Below are 18,781 nucleotides of genomic sequence, written 5' to 3'. Positions count from 1 at the left end.
TAAAAGTAATTACACTTTTTGTAAAAAATCATGGAATGAAAAAACAAACTTTCTGTTTTTACTTGTTTTGTGTGTAAGTACTGGGGTTTGAATTCACGGCTTCTTTCTTGGCTTTTCCACTCAAGGCGAGCACTCATCACCTGTCACACTCCCACTTCTACCCCCACTTCTGGCTTTGTGCTGGGTAACTGGAGGTTAGAGCCTCTCAGATTTGTCTTCCCCGGCTAGCTTTGAACCACAATCCTCAGATTTTGGTATTCAATGAAACTAAGTGCCAGTCATGAACCATCAATGCCTGGTCCAATAGAGTCATTTAAAAAGTTACTCTATAGGGGCTGGGAAGGTGGCTCAGTGGTAGAGTGCTTACCTTGCATGCATGAGGCCCTGGGTTCGATTCCTCAGTACCACATAAGCAGAAAAAGCTGGAAGTGGCGCTTTGGCTCAAGTGGTAGGGCGCTAGCCTTGAGCTGAAGAGCTGAGGGACAGTGCTCAGGCCCAGAGCTCAGGCCCCATGACCGACCAAAAAACAACAACAACAAAAAGTTACTCTATAGTTCCTAGCATACAGTGAACACTAGAAAAATTTTTTGTCATGCTTGCTGAAATTGGGGTTTATTTTGGAAACATTAAGTTTGTATGTGATTGGCAGAACAGTGTTCTAAAAGAATTATAAGTGATAAGAGTGTCTGCCCAACAAGCATGAGACCTTGAGTCAAACCCAACACCCTCAAACAAAATTATAGGACTGAATATGTTTTATTTTTATTAGAATAGTTTTACAGAGGGAGATTCCATTGTTGTATTTCCATGAGTTTGTAGTATATTTGGATCAATCTCACCACTTGCATTATTATTCCTTCCTCCTTTCCTCTTCCCCAAACAATTCTTGTAAGAAAGTTTTATTACAAAGGTGATGTACAGTGGGGTTACAATTATATAAGTCAGGGTAATGGGTACATTTCTTTTTGGCAGTGTCACTCCTTCCCTTGCTGTCTCCATTTTACCATCCCCACCTATAAGATGTATAGTTCATTTTCAACATAGTGCTGCATTTGTGGGTCCTTTGTCCCTCCCTTTCTTTTTTTTTTTTTTTTTGTCGGTCGTGGGGCTTCAACTCTGGGCCTGGGCGCTGTCCCTCAGCTCTTCAGCTCAAGGCGAGCGCTCTACCACTTGAGCTACAGCGCCACTTCCGGTTTTCTGGTGGTTTATTGGAGATAGGAGTCTCACGGTCTTTCCTGCCCGGGCTGGCTTTGAACCGCGATCCTCAGATCTCAGCCTCCTGAGTAGCTAGGATTACAGGCGTGAGCCACCAGCGCCCGGCTGTCCCTCCCTTTCTGTGCCAGACCCTTACTCTTTCAAAGACAGATAAATGAACAAACAAGATAGAAAAGAACACAAAAACAGCAACAAATAAAGAAACTCCTTTCCGCCGGGCACTGGTGGCTCACGCCTGTAATCCTAGCTACTCAGGAGGATGAGATCTGAGGATCCTGGTTCAAAGCCAGCTCGGGCAGGAGAGACCGTGAGACTCCTATCTCCAATAAATCACCAGAAAACCAGAAGTGGCGCCATAGCTCAAGTGGTAGAGCGCTCGCCTTGAGCTGAAGAGCTGAGGGACAGCGCCCAGGCCCAGAGTTCAAGCCCCACGGCCCACCAAAAAAAAAAAAAAACTCCTTTCCACTTCTGGAGTTCTTTTTGATGCAAAGGCATTGCGCCTTACCCAAAACAACTCTTAACGAGTTTTCTTGTTCAGTTTTCATACTGCAACACAGTTTATTTTGACCATATTCATCTTCTTTCAAAATAAATTTTAAAATTACTTATTTTTTCCTTCTTACTCTCCTCCTAATTAGTCATTAGATAGATTTGTTTTGTGTTTCTCCATGTATATAGTAATATGTTTTCATTCCATGATTTTTACAAAAAGTGTAATTACTTTTATAATACAAAAAAAAAAAACCTTTGATATAGGGAGACTGAGGCCCTGAATTCAATCCCTAACACAGGGAAAGGGGAAGGGGAAGAGAGAGGGGGAGGGAAGAGAAATGGATAGGGGAGGAGAGAGGAGAGAGGAAAAGGAAGAAAATAATGGACTGAGACAAGCAGACTTAACCAGTGACAATGAGGATAGTGAAGGACAGATAAATTTTTCAATTTGGATTGGTAGAACATGGCAATAAGTTATAAAAGGAAGACATAAAAACCTATTTTAGCCTATAGTTCATGCCTATAATCCTAGTTACTCAGGAGACTTAGATGTGAGGATCAAAGTTCCAAGCCAGCCTGGGCAGTAAAGTCCACAAGAATCCCGTTTCCAACTAAGTGATCAAAAGCCACAAAGTGGAAGTGTGGTTCGAGTGCTAGAGCACCAACCAGAATGAACAAGTGAGGCAAGAGTGAGAGTTCAAGCCCGAATATTGGTATACACATGCTCACACCCCCTTCCACCCCACCCCCAAATCCTACACTGCTAGTGCTTGACATTTTTCTGCCTTTTCATAACACTGAGATTCTTCACTGCATTGTAACTGAATGGAACTGTATGGAACTCAATACCCAATCCTCTAGTCTGGATATTTGGCCTTTTCTAATGTTTCTGAAGGCTTCAATAAATATTTTTCAAGTCTGCTGGGTGTTGGTGGTTCACGCCTGTAATCATAGCTACTCAGAAAGTTGAAATCTGAGGGTTGCAGTTCAAAACCAAGTCCCTGAGACTCATCTCCAATAAACTACTCAGAAAAAGCCAGAAGTGGTGCTGTGGCTGAAGGGTGCTAGCCTTGAGCAAAAAGAAACTCAAGGACAGTGCCCAGGCCCTGGGTTCAAGCCTCAGAACTAGCACTATGTATATTAGATACATTTATGTATGTGTGTGTGCGTACACACACACACACACACACACACATACATATATTCAAGTCTAATTGCTGTACATGTACATTTGCGTTCAGATATTACCTGGATTGTCTCTGTTCAAAACACTTTTGGCAGACACTCTCGAGACTAAAGCAAAACATAAATAGAATTCCTCTAAATAAAACCTCATAAGTGTTCCTTACTGTTAGGTCCGCCCAAGAGAAATGGCCCCTTCCCTGGGTCTCTGTCTGGCAACCTGGAAGTCCATGCCCAGCACCTGTAACCTATGCAAGTTCCATGGCTGGGGGCAGTGGTAGGTCCCTCAGTCTCTGAGATCATTTCCCTATCCTCTGAGGTCACCCCTGCTTCTGCTATGGCCACACTCCCTCCCCTACATAATCTCTCTCCTCCCTCCATAATCTCTCTTGTTCTACCTGACTCTATCTAGTGTGGCTGCAGATTGCTCTTTTCCTCTCAATAAACCCTCTTCCCTTGAACTGTGTGGGAGCTTTCATTCACCAACCCTTACACTTATCACCTGCCAAAGTTCACAGCATTGCACTTGAGCCTTATTAATACAACTCGCACCAAGCTCAACTCACTACACCACTACACCACACCACACCACACCACCACCTTCAATTCCTTAACCACAGGCTGCTGCAGAAGGCATCAGCTGCGCAGTGAAATCCTTTCAAGAAGCAGGTGAAATTTCTGTTATTGAACAATACATCTCCTAAATATAAATTCAAGGCAACATTCATCTTTTTATCTGTAGGTATAGCAGAGAACAGCTTAATCTTTAATAAAGGAAAAAAATACTAAAAATAATTCAGTAAATCTGCTTATATACTATACAAACTATTGGCATAATGCCAAAAGGTATGATTGCAGATGGTTTTCTATACTAATGAGTGGTATATTTATTCTGTTCCATCCATCCCATAAGCTCATGAATTTAAGGTAATTTGTACTTCCATTACCAAAGAAACCAAATAGACCATGCTCAAAATCGCTTTTGTGTCATGAGCAAGTGACCAAAACAATAAAGCATGTTCACAGCTATCATAAAACGGAAAATATCATTTAAAAGCTTTGGACTTCTCCAGTTTGGGGATAGGGAGCCCAGGCTGCTCTTCGAAGCACAAAGTATCCTGCTTTAGCTTCCTGAGTAGCTGGAAATACAGACATAAGCTAGCATACCCAGTTTATCACAACAATTTAAGTATGTGAAATAAAGTCTAATCACACAAAATTTGAGTATCTTTTCCCACTTTATTTCTAGATACATACTTCACAGAGGGTTGCTTGGGGACTCAAATGTGTACTTTTTTTTTTTTTGTCCCAGTATTGGGGTTGAACTTAGGGTCTGGGCACTGTTATTTAGCTTTTTTGCTCAAGGATGGCACTCTACCACTTGAGTCACACAGTTCCACTTGGAACTGTGCAGACTTTCCTGCACTGACAGGCTTCAATCTGGGATCCTCAGATCTCAGCCTTTTGAGTAGCTAGGATTACAGGCATGAACTACAGTCAATGTCTACTTTCTGTGAGACCTGTGTCACAGCCATTTTAGCCAAAGAAAGCATATGCCAGGTTCTAGGAGAGATCTAGCTATACAATCTGACTTTGTGCTGGATTTAAGCCTTGGATAAAAAAAAATCTGAACAGTTAACATTTCAGTTCTACACATATTGGCCTCACACTGTTTAGAACATAATAGCTTAACAAGCCTTGTCACACGGTACAATGTGTTAGGAGAGATCTTCACATTTCATCCTAGAATAGCCCAGTCTTTGCAGTTATCTTCAAGCTGCTTTACCCATGTCACTTAATCCTAGGGCTTTATTATCTTCGCTGTACAGATGGGGAATGAGAGGGGAAGGAAGGGTATAAAATGACTTGGCAGAAGAGGCCCAGCTAGTTACCAAAAAAGCCCTCGTTTAACTGCATCAGTTCCTAATCCTTGTCTCAACGAACAATTTTGTGTGCACAACTCCCCTGGACAGTAATCACAACAAAGCATCAAATGAGATCTTAGCTTTCCTTGGCTAGTTTTAGACCCCACAGATTGCTCACTCAAGAATAAGAGATGTGATGGCTTAAGTTTTGTGACCTGGATGAGAGTTCATAAATCTACCTCTAAGTTAGACATTTCATGACAGCTTTGCTCTAAACTGTAAAGGCATGTCTTTTCTCTCTTTTCAGATATTACTTAGGTATTGTAAATGTGGCAAGTCACACCGACTTTTCTATTTCAGGGTCAAATTACTCTTCTTCCATTTCCAGTCTCTCCTGAACCCCCAAGGGTTCCAGGGCACTCACCATTTTCAGCCAATTCTAAACCCCGACTCTAAACTAATTTCCATGTCCCAGAAGCTCACATCCTTATGCTTCTGCCACTACCCTGTTTTGGAGTGTCTTCTAACCACCCCACTCACTCATCATAGGGGTCGGGAGAGAGGCAAAACATCTCTTCGGTTCTCTGCCACCAACGGAATCAGCATGGCTGGTGGGAGTCCTAGTACTCACAGCTATGGAACCTAAACGGGGTGTTTAGTATGACGATTGCTGTGTCTGTGCTGAGAACTGCTGTGTCTGTGCTGAGAACACGTTACTTAGGCGGTTCTGAAGATGACATGCATAGCCGGGCGCACAGCACGGGTTTGGCGGGGGGTGCCGGGCGCCCACAATTCCAGGCCCCAAGCATTCCTCCGACAAGCCTGTCTGTCGCGATGCTGTAGGTGCGGCCCCGGACCTTCCCCCGGGCACGACCTGTGTGTGCTCCGTAACTCGCGTCTGCGGCGGGCACTGACACATCGCCCACCCTTCCAGCCCGGCCGCCTCTCCGGGAGCCTCTGCAGCCCCCAATCGGCCTTCCCCTCCCTCCTGCACGGCTCCGCGTCGCTCCTCCGCCCCGGCCCGGCGCCGCCTCGCCTCCGTCCCCGCCGAGGGTCCGACACTCCCGGGCTGGAACGCCACCGAGGGAGGAGCGCAGCGGCGGCGCCCCGCAAGCAGGCGCGGCTCCCCGGGCGGACACCTACCTTCCAGGCGCGACGGGAGCCAACGCTCGCCGGCGCCTCTCCAACGGCCCCAACGGCCGCCACGCCGCGCCGATAACCGGCCGACAACCGGGGGCCCCCAGCCAGGTGCCGCTGCGCACCTCCACGCCGGCCGGCCTGCCTGCCCGCCCCCCACCCCCGCGGCTCCCCACCCCGGCCCGCCCGCCGTCTACCCCAGCCCCGCCGGTTCGGAGCTCCGCGGGGGCCCCGCGCGTCACAATCCCAGCGGCGGGCGACCTACTCACCCTCACGGTCCCGGGGAGCGGCGGGGACACACCGGCGTCCTAGCCCCGCGGGCCCCCGCACCGGCGCGGCGGGACGCAGCGGCTCGCGGCGGGCTCCCGCCCTCCCCGCCTCCGGCCGGGCTGCGCTCCGCCCCTCGCCGCCGTCCTCCTGCCCCCCCCCCCCCCCCACCGGCCCCCGCCGGCTCCGAGGTTCCCACCCCGCCCCCGCGCGCCGGCGCCGCGGGCTCGGATGCTTCCAATTGGCTGCGCCCGTTGCTAAGCGACGAACAACCACAGCCAGTATTGGTCGGGGGAGGGGGGGCGGGGGCTGCCTCACCTCCAAAAAACCCCGAGAAAAAGAAAACCTTACCCCGGAGCCCTGGCGGCGCAGCTGCGCGCCCGGCACCTGTTACGCCCCGGGGTTCACCCGCCCGGGCCCTTCCGCCCCTCCTCGCGCCCTGCGCGTTCCAGATCCCGCGCCCTGGGGGGAGGGGTCCTCCTGGCTGATTTAGAACACGCTTTCAGAATCTCCACTGAACCCTAACACCCTTCCTACTAGCAGAAGTGAAGCTTCCAGAAGACAGCCACGTGCGCTTCCCAAAGTGGAGAAATAAGCCAAACAACAGCCGGCACCCAGAATTAGGTCAGGCCCTAGGGAAAGGCGGTTAAAGCCTTGGGAATCATGCGGGCAAAACAAGCCAACTGGTGGCAAAGTTAACGACTAAAACGAGGGCACAGAAACGGACTTCGGGAGGAGATGACAGGACTCAGAAATGGCACTGGTGAGCTAGAAGTGGAAGCAAAGGCGCCCTACACCCCATGCAGCAAAATGGGCGAAGAGAATGTATGACTTGCTGCACGCGGCCCGGTCACCCTAATATTCCCCAAGGAAGGAAAGTGCTGGAGAAAACACAAGCATATGAGTTTGTGATAAACACAAAGATCTGCTTTGTAGGGAGACAGGTATCTCAGGGGTTTATTAAGGAGAAAATAGGCTTGACTTCCAAAGGAGGCTTCTGAGGGCATACTGCAAACACTATGAAAGAACCGGAAATACCTCCAAAACGAGAAAATAACCCCCATTCCCTCCCCATGTAAGCGTTCATAAACCCAATTCTGGATGAAAGATCAAGGAGAGCAGGCCATGTTGATAACTTCAGCCCAAAGAAATCCTCTTTGCTTTGATAGGCAGCAACCCAAATAGGGTCTTTACCTTCCTTGTAAGGACGCTTTTGCACAGAGCTTAAGCTAGAAAACAAAACAAAACAAAAATGACTGCCAAGCCGGGCGCTGGTGGCTCACGCCTGTAATCCTAGCTACTCAGGAGGCTGAGATCTGAGGATCGCGGTTCAAAGCCAGCCTGGGCAGGAGAGACCGTGAGACTCCTATCTCCAATAAACCACCAGAAAACCGGAAGTGGCGCTGTAGCTCAAGTGGTAGAGCGCTCGCCTTGAGCTGAAGAGCTGAGGGACAGCGCCCAGGCCCAGAGTTCAAGCCCCACGACCGACAAAAAAAAAATGACTGCCAATGATTCCCTTGTGCCCTAAATAAGATTGCTGATGGGGGGAGGGGGCTAATGTTGTCCCCTACTCCCAAGAGGAGATCTTAAAATTTTAATGTTTACCATCCCAAATAGCACATCTCTTCCCATATCACAAAAATAACTTGACAGATTGTTTTTGAACTAGTGCTTGACTGTATTTTGATTGTTTCACCTCCTCACTGCCAAAAGGGAGAACTCCATGATTAGTTAGAAGATGAACCAGTTTAATTAGCAAAGTCTGACACATCCTTTTGAGATCTTGCCTCAGACAATCATATTTTAAGGTCTAGATCAGGCTTGGGTGAGCTCTGGAAAGTTTGGCCTGGTCCCCAGCAGTTTGGGGATGAATCAGACTTATCTGACCCCTTTCCACACATAAACAATCACTCAGGACCCTAAAGAACATTTCTTTGGATAGGTTATAAAACTTTTGATATTTACTAAACTACAAATTAAAAACTTTGAATACTGGCTTTTTATATTAATAATCAAAAAATAACAATGATGGAAGGTGTGACACTGGTCAAGATGCATCATGTTCATAAGCTCATATGTTAAACTGAAAAACCTTTACTCAAAGATAAAACAAAAATTAGTGATTAAAATGTACAACTTAATGAAAAAATTACCAAAACATTAATGAAAAGAATGGTTTTTAAAAGAAAAAAGAATGGTACTACTTAAATTTTTTTGTATTCTTCCTTAAGGGTCTGGCTTAAAATAAAATCCATTCAACTTTACATACTCCTATATTCAGTCTGTGGTGACAGTTCTGGAAAACCCCATTGTTCACACATAAGAAAATGAGAGTGAGCAAGTCAAATAATATCCTTGTATTATAATAAAAATAGTTTTGTGGGGGGGGGGGGTTGGGGTGTGGGGCCTGAACTCTGGGCCTGGGCGCTGTCCCTCAGCTCAAAGCTAGGGCTCTACCACTTGTGCCACAGTGCCACTTCTGGCTTTTTTTCTTTTTGCTTATGTGGTGCTGAGGAATTGAACCCAGGGCCTCAGGCATGCAAGGCAAGCGCTCCACCACTGAGCCACCTTTCCAGCCCCATATAATAAAAATAGTTTTGACCTTCTAGATTCCCTTTGATTTGATCTTGCAGACTCCTTCCCAGGGTTCCATAAACCATACTTTGAAAACCACTTATCTAAACCTACTTTGGGTATCCTGCCCGTCTCTGCCAGGGAGTAGTTGAGGGGCTGGACTGAATATGTAACCTAATTCTGGTCAGTACATAATGGGAAGTGGTAAGAGGAGAGGTTGAAGGGAAGGTTTGCATCCTGCCTTCCCATAAGGAAGACTTTTCCTTACTTCTGACCTTGGCACTCCTCCAGTTAACCATTTGGAGTCATTGTGGTACATTTCCCTAAGCCAAGAGAGAAAAGTAGGGAAAATCAAAACAGAAAAGACATCCCAGAACCCAAATGTCTCTGTGTGGCTAAATTAACCTTCACTGGATCTGCCGATCTCCAGATGGTTCATCACATGAACCGCTAAATGGCCTATTGCTTAAGCCTTTTGGAGGTCAGGTAATCAGTTACTGTGGCTAAGACGATCCCAATTGATACACAGGACCAGATAAATATTTTGGCAGCTCCTAAAAGATTTAGGGACTCTTTTAGCCCAGGACTGAAAGAAATTGGGCTTGAGAGAGTAATTTGCTATGATAAGTAAGGAAAAAGAAGAAAGAAAGGTAGGACCTGGTGTTTGGGAGTTTTGTTTGTTTGTTTTTAGCGTGGGTTGCTTTTTCTTCAGTAAAATTAAGGAGATATGACTAGAAAATGCTGTAGTAGTTTTTCAGAATATCAAAACTAGTTCCTCTATATTGTAAGGGAACAATGAAAATTCTTACAAAAACCTAAGTCCATTTATGTCATTTCTTTGCATTAAGCTCTTTCTCAGGATTAAAGCCAAAATTCTTACCACAGTTATAAGATTCTTATGACCTGCTCTCCACCTACTTATCTCTCTGACTTTGTGTCATACAGCTATACCAGCTACTCAACTAAGTACTAGATGCTTAATTTTCCTCGGTGTTGGACACATTCCTTCCCAGGACCTATAAACTAGCTGTTCCTTCTGTTTAAATGTTCTTCCCCTTATCATTTGTATTACTTTCCTTGCCCCTTTCAAGTCTGCTCATGTCACCATCTTTGTGATGTCCAACCGGACATTATTTAATATTAAAACCACCTACCAGGAAACACAGAAATGGTGGGACAAAGGATGACCTAATTCAGTAATAATACTCACTAGACACTATGTTGGAAATGAACTATACACCTTTTCGAAAAGGGGGAGTTGAGAGGGAAAAAGTGGGAGAAAATGAGGCAAGAGATGACACTGTTCAAAAAGAAATGTCCATATTACCTCATATATGTAACTGTAACCCGTGTGTACAGCACCTTTACAATAAAATTTTTTAAAGTTAAAACCCTACCGGTTCTCCTAACATTATTTACTTTGTTCTACATAGCCAACCATACTTTATAATTTACTTATTTTGATTTCTTGTTTGCCTCTCCATTGGAATACGAGCTTTTGCAGGAAAAGATTGTCTACTTTGTTCATTAAGACATCCCCAGTACTTGAAACAGTATCTTTAATTTTATAATCACTGTTCAATAATCATTTGGTGGAACTGAAGTTGTAGCTCAAGTGGTAGAGCACCAGAGGTGAGTGTAAACACTAAGTGACAGTATGGGCCCTGATGTTCAAGCCCCATGACCAGCAACAATAATTACTTGATGAATAAATAAATTTAGAACTGCAAATGAATGTTTCTTATTTTAAGGTTAGCATGTTAGCAGGGTACGTGCTGCTTAAATGTCATATCTGTAGGCACTTCACTGGAGAAACTAATGCTTTCTTTAAGAGTAAGTCTGACATTTGAAGCAATCCAAAGTCATTCAGAGCCAAGTTTCATAACTACATCCTGGAGCCAAATGTTAAAATACCAAACCTATGTTTTCCCTACTGAGCTATTGCATTTGGGAGGATAGGGAAAGGTCAAAAAACCAAAATGTGTTTGATTGTCTAAGAAAGACAGTAAACTGACATAATTTCTAAGAAGAGTTCTAAAAATGCACAGTAGTAATTGTGGAATACTACTCTGTGTGTGTGTGTGTGTGTGTGTGTGTGTGTGTGTGTGTGTGTGTGTGTGTGTGTGTGTACTGTATGTCATATTTTGTTTTGAAATATATATATATTTTCCCAAACTCTACATTTATAGTTCCCAAACTCTATAAAGGATTCCACTTTTGTCTTGCTACATCAGTCATGTTTAGGAAATGAAATCCAGACTGTGACCCCTCTGTATGTCATCTTTATTATAACAATTAATTTTTTTAAGAAATGAAATGCAGCCAGACAACAGTGGCTTATGCATTTAATCTTAGCTACTAAGGAGGCTGAGTTCAAGGATCATGGTTGGAAGCCAGTTCAGGCAGGAAAGTCCATGAGATTCTTCAACTAACAACCAAATATCTGGAAGTGGAGCTGTGGCTTATGTGGTAGAGTGCCAGCCTTGAGTAAAAAAGTTTACGGACAGACTCCAGGTCCTGAATTCAAGCATTCAAGCTCAAGCACAAGGAAAAGAGAAGAGAGAGGAGGGGAGGGGAAGAAAAGGGTGGGGAGGAACCTAGTTCCCTTTCACTCCAACTAAGAATCTTCCTTGAGCTGAAGGCATAGCTCAAGTGATAGAGTACATGGCTAGCAAATAGGAAGTTCATTCTTCAGTACCTCAAAATGTGGGAGGGTAGTTAAAGGAAAAAAGAAACACTTTAAGAACCTTCATTCATCTTTCACTTTATTTAGGATGAAATTGTACTTCTTACCCGCTCCTGTTTGGCATGATCTCAACCTCCTCTCTCCAGTCTCCGTCCGCTGGGGGATCTTTTATTCAACACAGAAAGCACCAACCATAGAGGCCTACTCTACTTTTCTGTCCCCTTGTTTTTTGCCCTTTAGTCTTTGCCTTGGCTTTAACTGTAATTCCAGAAGTTTCAGTCCATGGTTGTTTGGCCTATTACTTTTGGACCTATTACTTTTGCAGAATGTCATTGATGAAAGCCAAGGCAGGGCAAAGTTCCTCATGGTAGCTTGAAAGCAAAGAGAGCCAGAAAAGGGCTAGTTTCTCATATCTCCTTTAAAGAAACACCCACAATGACCTGACTGCCTCACACTAAGTCCTATCTCCTAAAAGTTCCATCCCAACCCAATAGCACCATGAACTGAAGACCAAACCTATATCCCAGATCCAAACAATATAGTATTCCTGGAAAGCCCTCCCCACAGTTTCAAGATCTATTCCTTTCCATCTCTCAGGTCATACTTGCATCATTTTCAGCCTTGGTTTTATTTGTTTCCTTGTTGATCTCTGTCCTCTCAGAAACCATTGGTTGTGTTCAGTTCTATGGCCCCAACTCTTTAAACCTGCAATGGAGAATGCAAACCAAACTGCTTTTTGTGAAATTAGAGAGGTAGTTTGGAGGGAAGGAACTTTTGCTTTGTACCTTACTAACTTCTGCTATATATAAGTTTTTATAGGTTGATATGATTGTGAGCTAAAAATATTTTAATTTTGTTGTATTAGCTTCTGACCTACATGAAATTCTATTCATATGTCTTTCTCAGAATCAAGTGTTTCGTATACCCTGAAAAGCACTCAGTTGAGCCACTCACTTTCTGCTAGCATGCCTGGATATTCAGGCCTGGATAATCATGGGCCAACTTACCAAGTACTTCTGCCATAATACTTATCATCTGTTGTTATTTCAATAGCAACAAGGATTCCTGGATGTACTGAAGACTTTCTTGTTAGGGCCTGTGTACTATAACAGATGAGAATATGGACTGAGTCACCTCTTAATGGTCCTGATTTCATTAATTCCGTATTTTACCTAGGGATAGTAGGGTAGATTAACTGAATTTTCTTTCTTTTTCCCTTCTTTCCTTCCATTTATTATTTCTTTCTGTTGGTGGTACTGGGATTTAACTCAGGTCTTCCTGCTTGCTGGGTACTTTAATATTTGAACCGTGTTACCAATCCTAAACAAAAATTTGGCAGATACTGAGATGGGAACTTTTTTTTTTTTTTTTCTTTTTGGTCGGCCGTGGGGCTTGAACTGTGGGCCTGGGCGCTGTCCCTCAGCTCTTCAGCTCAAGGTTAACGCTCTACCACTTGAGCTACAGCGCCACTTTCTGGTGGTTTATTGGAGATAGGAGTCTCCCGGTCTCTCCTGCCGGGGGCTGGCTTTGAACTGCGATCCTCAGATCTCAGCCTCCTGAGTAGCTAGGATTACAGGCGTGAGCCACCAGCGCCCGGTGAGATGGGAACTTTTAAAACCATGGCCTCATTCTTTTTGCAAAGTCAATTTAACCTTTTATATATACACTGTAGAACAATATAGGACAGAGTTTAAGGCCCAAAACACTTTAATATTTCCCCAAAGATAAAGGAGTTCTCCATAGAAAGAAAATCTGAAGTAGAGCCTTGGGACAATCTAATCTTTACTCTCAAACCAGGCAGTAGTCTTAAGAATTATTTTTTAAAGCCATATCAGATCCTACCCACCTCTAGACCGGAGCACCAACTCTGCTATACACTAAATAGGACCTAGTCCCCTGAGGAGCCAGATTTTCAAGCTAAATTCCTTGGATTTAGGCCAGTAGTAATAATGGTTAAAATCATGGGTGGTGCTTACAAAGTCCTGGCTAAATTTGCAATAAAAACAGATAATTATGCTTCCTTCTAACCTACCCAAGTGAAAAGGTCCAGAAAAGCAAAAGCCCTTCTTCCCTCTCACTAACCCACTTTGCCACACATACAAGCATTCCAGCAGAAAATGCCCGCATGTTCCTTTCTTGTAGTTTTTCCATTATTAATGCTTTCTAATTTGGTGTTTGAAGTCGTTATAAGAAGAGATAACAGTTCCATAAGTCAGTTATGAGAACAATGGACTTTGGCCAATGTCATCCTTTTCATCATTCGACTCCAAAGGCCTTGAAACCTTTCTCATACATAGAAATTTAGCTCAGTCTATTTTCTTTAAACTTGGAAATTTAAAATGAGAGTTTTGTTCAGCCAAAAAAGTACCTTCTGGGAAGTGGAAGATTATGAATAAATGAAAGTGTTTTTCAGTTACTCTGAAAGCTGTTTTAAAACTACAAAGTATAATCCAACATTAACTTGGATAATTCAAACTTTTAATTCTTCAACTAAGCAACCTCTTATTTTATATTTTCCTAGTCTCCATCCTCCTATTTAAAATTGACCTCAATGGTTTAATGATTACTTATCAAATGATTATTGTATGTAAAGCATTGAAGAATATAAGCTAAGAAAAGTTCTCTGTCTACAACAGAACTTGAGTCTCTTAGGAAGACAGAATAAGAACCATGTAAGTACTACAGAGAAAGAAAGCATTCCATAGGTACTTGAGTCACACTGCCTAAAATCTTGGGTCAACCACCTGGGCCTATATTGATATTAGTCAGCTCTCAGGCCTGCCTAGGACTGACTACCTGAGACTACCATCCTCTGGGCATTTGATTTTGAAAAACGAATGAAAGTTTTGTAGGTAACTATTAGTTAAATTGCTGTTATTTACAAACAAAAGCACCTTGGCTGCAGTTCACTAAATAAAAAACTCTAATAAGGTGACCTGAGGTGATATTTCATTTTATTGATGTAAATTTGATCAAATGTCCCAAGTGAAAACCATGATGCAAACAAAAAAGTCAATGAGATATGTAATAGAGGAGATATGGAATGGAATACAGAGGGAAAACATAGACCTTGTGTTTGCTGTAGCTCTGATAAAAATATCCAAGACAACTTAAGAAGGTGGTTTATGTTACTCATGATCTCAGAGATTTCAAGCTGTGGTGAGTTAGCCCCATTGTTGGGGGCTTGTGACACATCAGCACATCAGAGTCAGGGAGTAAGTGATGGAACAAAACTGCTCGCCCTCTTGTAGACAGGAGAAGGGGGAGGAGCCAAAGCCCCAATAATCCCTCTGAGGATACACTCCCAATAACTCAACTTCCTCTAACTAGGCCCTACCTTTCTCAAAGGTTCCACTGCTTTCCTTAGCACTACCACCTGGAGGCCAAGCTTTCAACACACAAGCCACTGGGGGACAGTTAAATTCACACCAGAACAGGAATTTTTCAGTCCAAAGGCAATACTCTTAGGAGAGGAACACAAAGGTGCAATGTCTATGTGCATCTGGTGCCATAAGATAGTATATGAAAAATCCAGAAAATGGAAACAAGAAGTTCTTTCTTTGTTGCTTTTTTTGTTTTGTTTTGTTTTGTTTTTGTCTTGTTCATTGGTTTATTTGTCTTTGGGAGGGTAAAGGGGGACACAGAAATAGAAGGATAAAGTGAACCAATGCAGAAGTGCTACTCACTAGACACTTGTGAGTGGGGACTGAAGGAAAAACTGGAAGACAGGGAGGGAAGGGGTGACATTGTCCAAAAAGAAATGTACTTACCTGACTTTTGTAACTGTTACCTCTCTGTACATCACCATTATAATAATAAAAAATTAAAAGAAATATATTCTTTACCTGATTTATGTAATTGTAACCCATTTGTATATCACCTTTGTAATAACAATATACATTTTAATATAAAAAGGACTCTTCATAATTTGTATTAGAAATGAGCATATATATTCATATATGTATATAAAGTAAAAAATTCTGAATAATATTTTCTTTTTCTACAGTTAGGACAGAAAATTAAAGCATATTAATAAATAAAACTTCTCACAAAATGACTTATTGCTTTTCTGAGAATGTCTGAGCTCATGATTGTTTCCTTATTTTATATAGTAGGTATTTTCCAGGAAAAATAATATTTAGATAATTTATTTATAAATACAATAATATTTTAAAAAGTACTAGTGAAAAATGTTTGAAAAAAACTATGCTAAGACTTTTTGTATGATGAATGGAATCTTTATAAAATAAATTGTCCATTTTATCACATCCTATTTTAATATACTGGATCTCCTTCAAAGAGTTTTATCTATCATCAATTAAAACTCATATTTTTATCAGATTATTTTAATAAAGAATTTTAGTAGTATGAATCACACACCAGAAGGCTAAACTGTTATGATCAGCCAAACAGTTTGTGTTTTTATTCTGCAATTGGCAATTCAATTTCATCTTATTTATAAATCTCATTTTTGGTTTTATACCTTTATCTATATTGTCAGTGAAGAAGAAAACTGAGCATCTTCCTCCTGATATATTTTATTTCCTTATTAGTAAACCTTTATCAATGATGGTATTAAATGATTGCTCAAATCCAATATATAATGTGTAAATGATCCACATAATATATCAGGTTTGGAAAACTTTGACATCAAATGGATACCTGGAAACAGAAACATGTTGGGAGAGCATGGAGGGTGGGGAACACAAATAAAGAGAGAAAGAGTGAGCAAAAGACGTCATTATATTCAACGTATATTCTGTGAAAATTCAACTATATGACTTAAGAGTAAGGATGGGAAGAGGGGATATGGGGGAGAATGATGGAAGGGGTGATATTGAGCAAGATACATTGTAGTCATAACTTATGGAATTGAAACTTTTTCGTACAACTACATCATCATCATCATCATCATTGAATAAAAACCTTAACATTATTTGCTATATATTATTGATTTAAAGTAGCTGCTTTAAACCTAGTATCATGTGTGAGTCTGCCTGTCCCTTTAAGAAGAAAAGCAATCCTGTTCTGGTTGCTGGGCTCTTTGGATTTATTTTATCTTAGCAGCTGTTCCTGAAGTCGGCATTATTCGGATGAGGATTTTCAAGCTCTTTATTTTGCTTTTCAACTTGTACATGCTATCAAATACAAAAGCTCAAATTTAGAATGGGGTGTGGAGGTAGGGACAATTAGAAATACTGGGAAAATAACATAATATCAAGGGGGAAAACCCTCTAATTTTCCCTTAACAAAGGTAACACTATTGCACATGATCTGTCTGCAACGCCAGTAACAGTAGCAAGGCCAACCCCTCAATCTCTAAGTGCTAAAAGTTGGATGATATATTTAGTAATAAGTGTGTGGGGGTGGACATTAGAGGAAGCATCATAAATGGAAATCATGGAAATTTCTGTGGCTATAAAAAAGTGGGAAAGAGCACATAAATACTTTTCACCACCCTGGATATAAGCATATATAAAGTTTGCCTAATGAGCTAACCTTTGATAAAGGAAAATAGTCTTAGAACTCACCATTTATTTTGGTTTTATTTGCAGTATTATAACTGGTCCTTAAAAGTAACAGCTATACTTGCACATAGAAATATGTGCTTTTTGTATGTTTACTTAGGAAACAAAGGTATATATCAACTTCAACTTTTTTGGATGCCACTTTAATGTTTACATCATATTAAATAATTTCCTAAGTGAACACTATATATCAATTTGTTTAATATATCAATTTATTTAATCCTTATAATAATCTTGTGAGGTAAGTGTCACTTGTTCCTGTATTTCCAAATAACAATTTAAACCTGAAGAGTTTAATAATTTATCTAAATAGAAGGTTGCTGAGCTTTCCTCTTGACTATCCTATCATTACCAATCTGCCTTAATCTACATTGCTCTCTAGTCATTTTTATTCTAAAGACTGTTGATTAATGAATGGAAATCTTGCCGATCCTTGGATGTGCAGTTGACTTTCTTTTCTGCCACCTTCCTACAGCTGATCTGAGAACTGTGAATGTGCTTGTGGTCTCTTCTTCACCCCCTCTCTCACAATTTCCATTTTCTTACTTGAAAGCCATTCTTACAGAACCAGAAGTTTGAAGGTCTATAGTAGCATTGAGAAAGACGAAGACTTGTGATGACTAGGGAGCAAAATTGTCACCTGGTTAGAGCATGAATAATCATTTTTATTTTTTAAATTTTGTACTAGCAGAAATTACTTCTGCAAAGATATTTCACTGGGATATTTACGTGCATACGTAGAAAGTAGTGTCCAAAGTCACCCTGTCTAGATTACATTTATCTATCTATCTATCTATCTATCTATCTATCTATCTATCTATCTATCTATCTATCTATCTATCTGGTGCTGTTCCTGAGGACTCACACTCTTACTTAGCTTTTCTTTCTTTCTTTTTTTTTTTTTTTGTCTTTCATGGGGCCTGAACTCTGGGCTTGGATGCTGTCTCTTAGCTCTTCAGCTCAAGGCTAGCATTCTACCACTTGAGTCACACCTCCACTTCCAGCTTTTTCTGCTTAGGTGGTGCTGAGGAATCGAACCCAGGGCCTCATGTATGCAATACATGCACTGAGCCACCTTCCCATCCCTTTCTTAGCTTTTTAACTTGAGGCTGGTGCTCTGAGGCTTGAGCCACACCTCCAATTTCTGGCCTTTTGGTGGTCTCATAGTCTTTTCTGACCAGGCTACATTGAACTGTGATCATCAGATCTCAGTCTCCTGAGTAGTTACGGTTATAGGTGTGAGCACCAGCATTCAGCTGCATAAAACTCTTAATACTCCTTCCTCATCCCTCCTCTCTCCTCTTGTTAAACTGTTTTTAGTGGGATTCATTATGGTATTTACATTTTACAATTATGTCATATTATTACTACCATCATTTTCATCATTATCTTAGGTCTAGATCCTACAAAACTCACATAGATTATAACACCACCTAGAAACCACTAACACTGAGAACCTTAGGGTCACAGGTAAATAAAATCACATGAATATGTAGCTAAAATATCTACTGTAAAGAATTATGTTGTGATCAATAACTTTTTTAACCTTTTTGTGATCAACCTAGAAAGTATAAAAATATGCAACACAATAATATTCCATGTGAGACATAAAGTGAAAATATGATTTTCAGAGGAAAAGGGAACAATACGACATTTCTGATTAGTTTTTAAAAAGCTGCCTCATGTATATTTCAAATGGATAATGTGGAATAACAAATCACTGTGGGACTTAGATTCTTTTTTTATTGTGAAAATACTGTACAGAGGGGTTACAATTACATGGGCAAGATAAGGGACTTAGATTCTTAAGGAGAAATTTTAAAGAATGAACTGTT

General features: G+C 41.7%; 1 protein-coding gene across 3 annotated transcripts in view; it reads right to left on the bottom strand.

Annotated features, from left to right (window-relative positions):
- Nucleotides 1-6,247, bottom strand: part of LOC122106759 (SSX family member 2 interacting protein) — a 57,921-nt gene extending 51,674 nt beyond the window's left edge. For all 3 annotated transcript variants that reach the window (XM_042678286.1, XM_042678278.1, XM_042678294.1), the window contains exon 1: nucleotides 6,161-6,247. The gene's annotated coding sequence lies outside the window, so the exon portion shown is untranslated. The remainder of the gene's footprint in view (nucleotides 1-6,160) is intronic.
- Nucleotides 6,248-18,781: the final 12,534 nt, after the last annotated feature.

The sequence above is a fragment of the Dipodomys spectabilis genome, unplaced genomic scaffold, assembly GCF_019054845.1.
Source record: "Dipodomys spectabilis isolate Male_0828 unplaced genomic scaffold, ASM1905484v1 ptg000002l, whole genome shotgun sequence".
Lineage (NCBI taxonomy): Eukaryota > Metazoa > Chordata > Mammalia > Rodentia > Heteromyidae > Dipodomys > Dipodomys spectabilis.
Note: the sequence above shows the minus strand (reverse complement) of the source record. Positions and strands in the feature narration are given on the sequence as shown.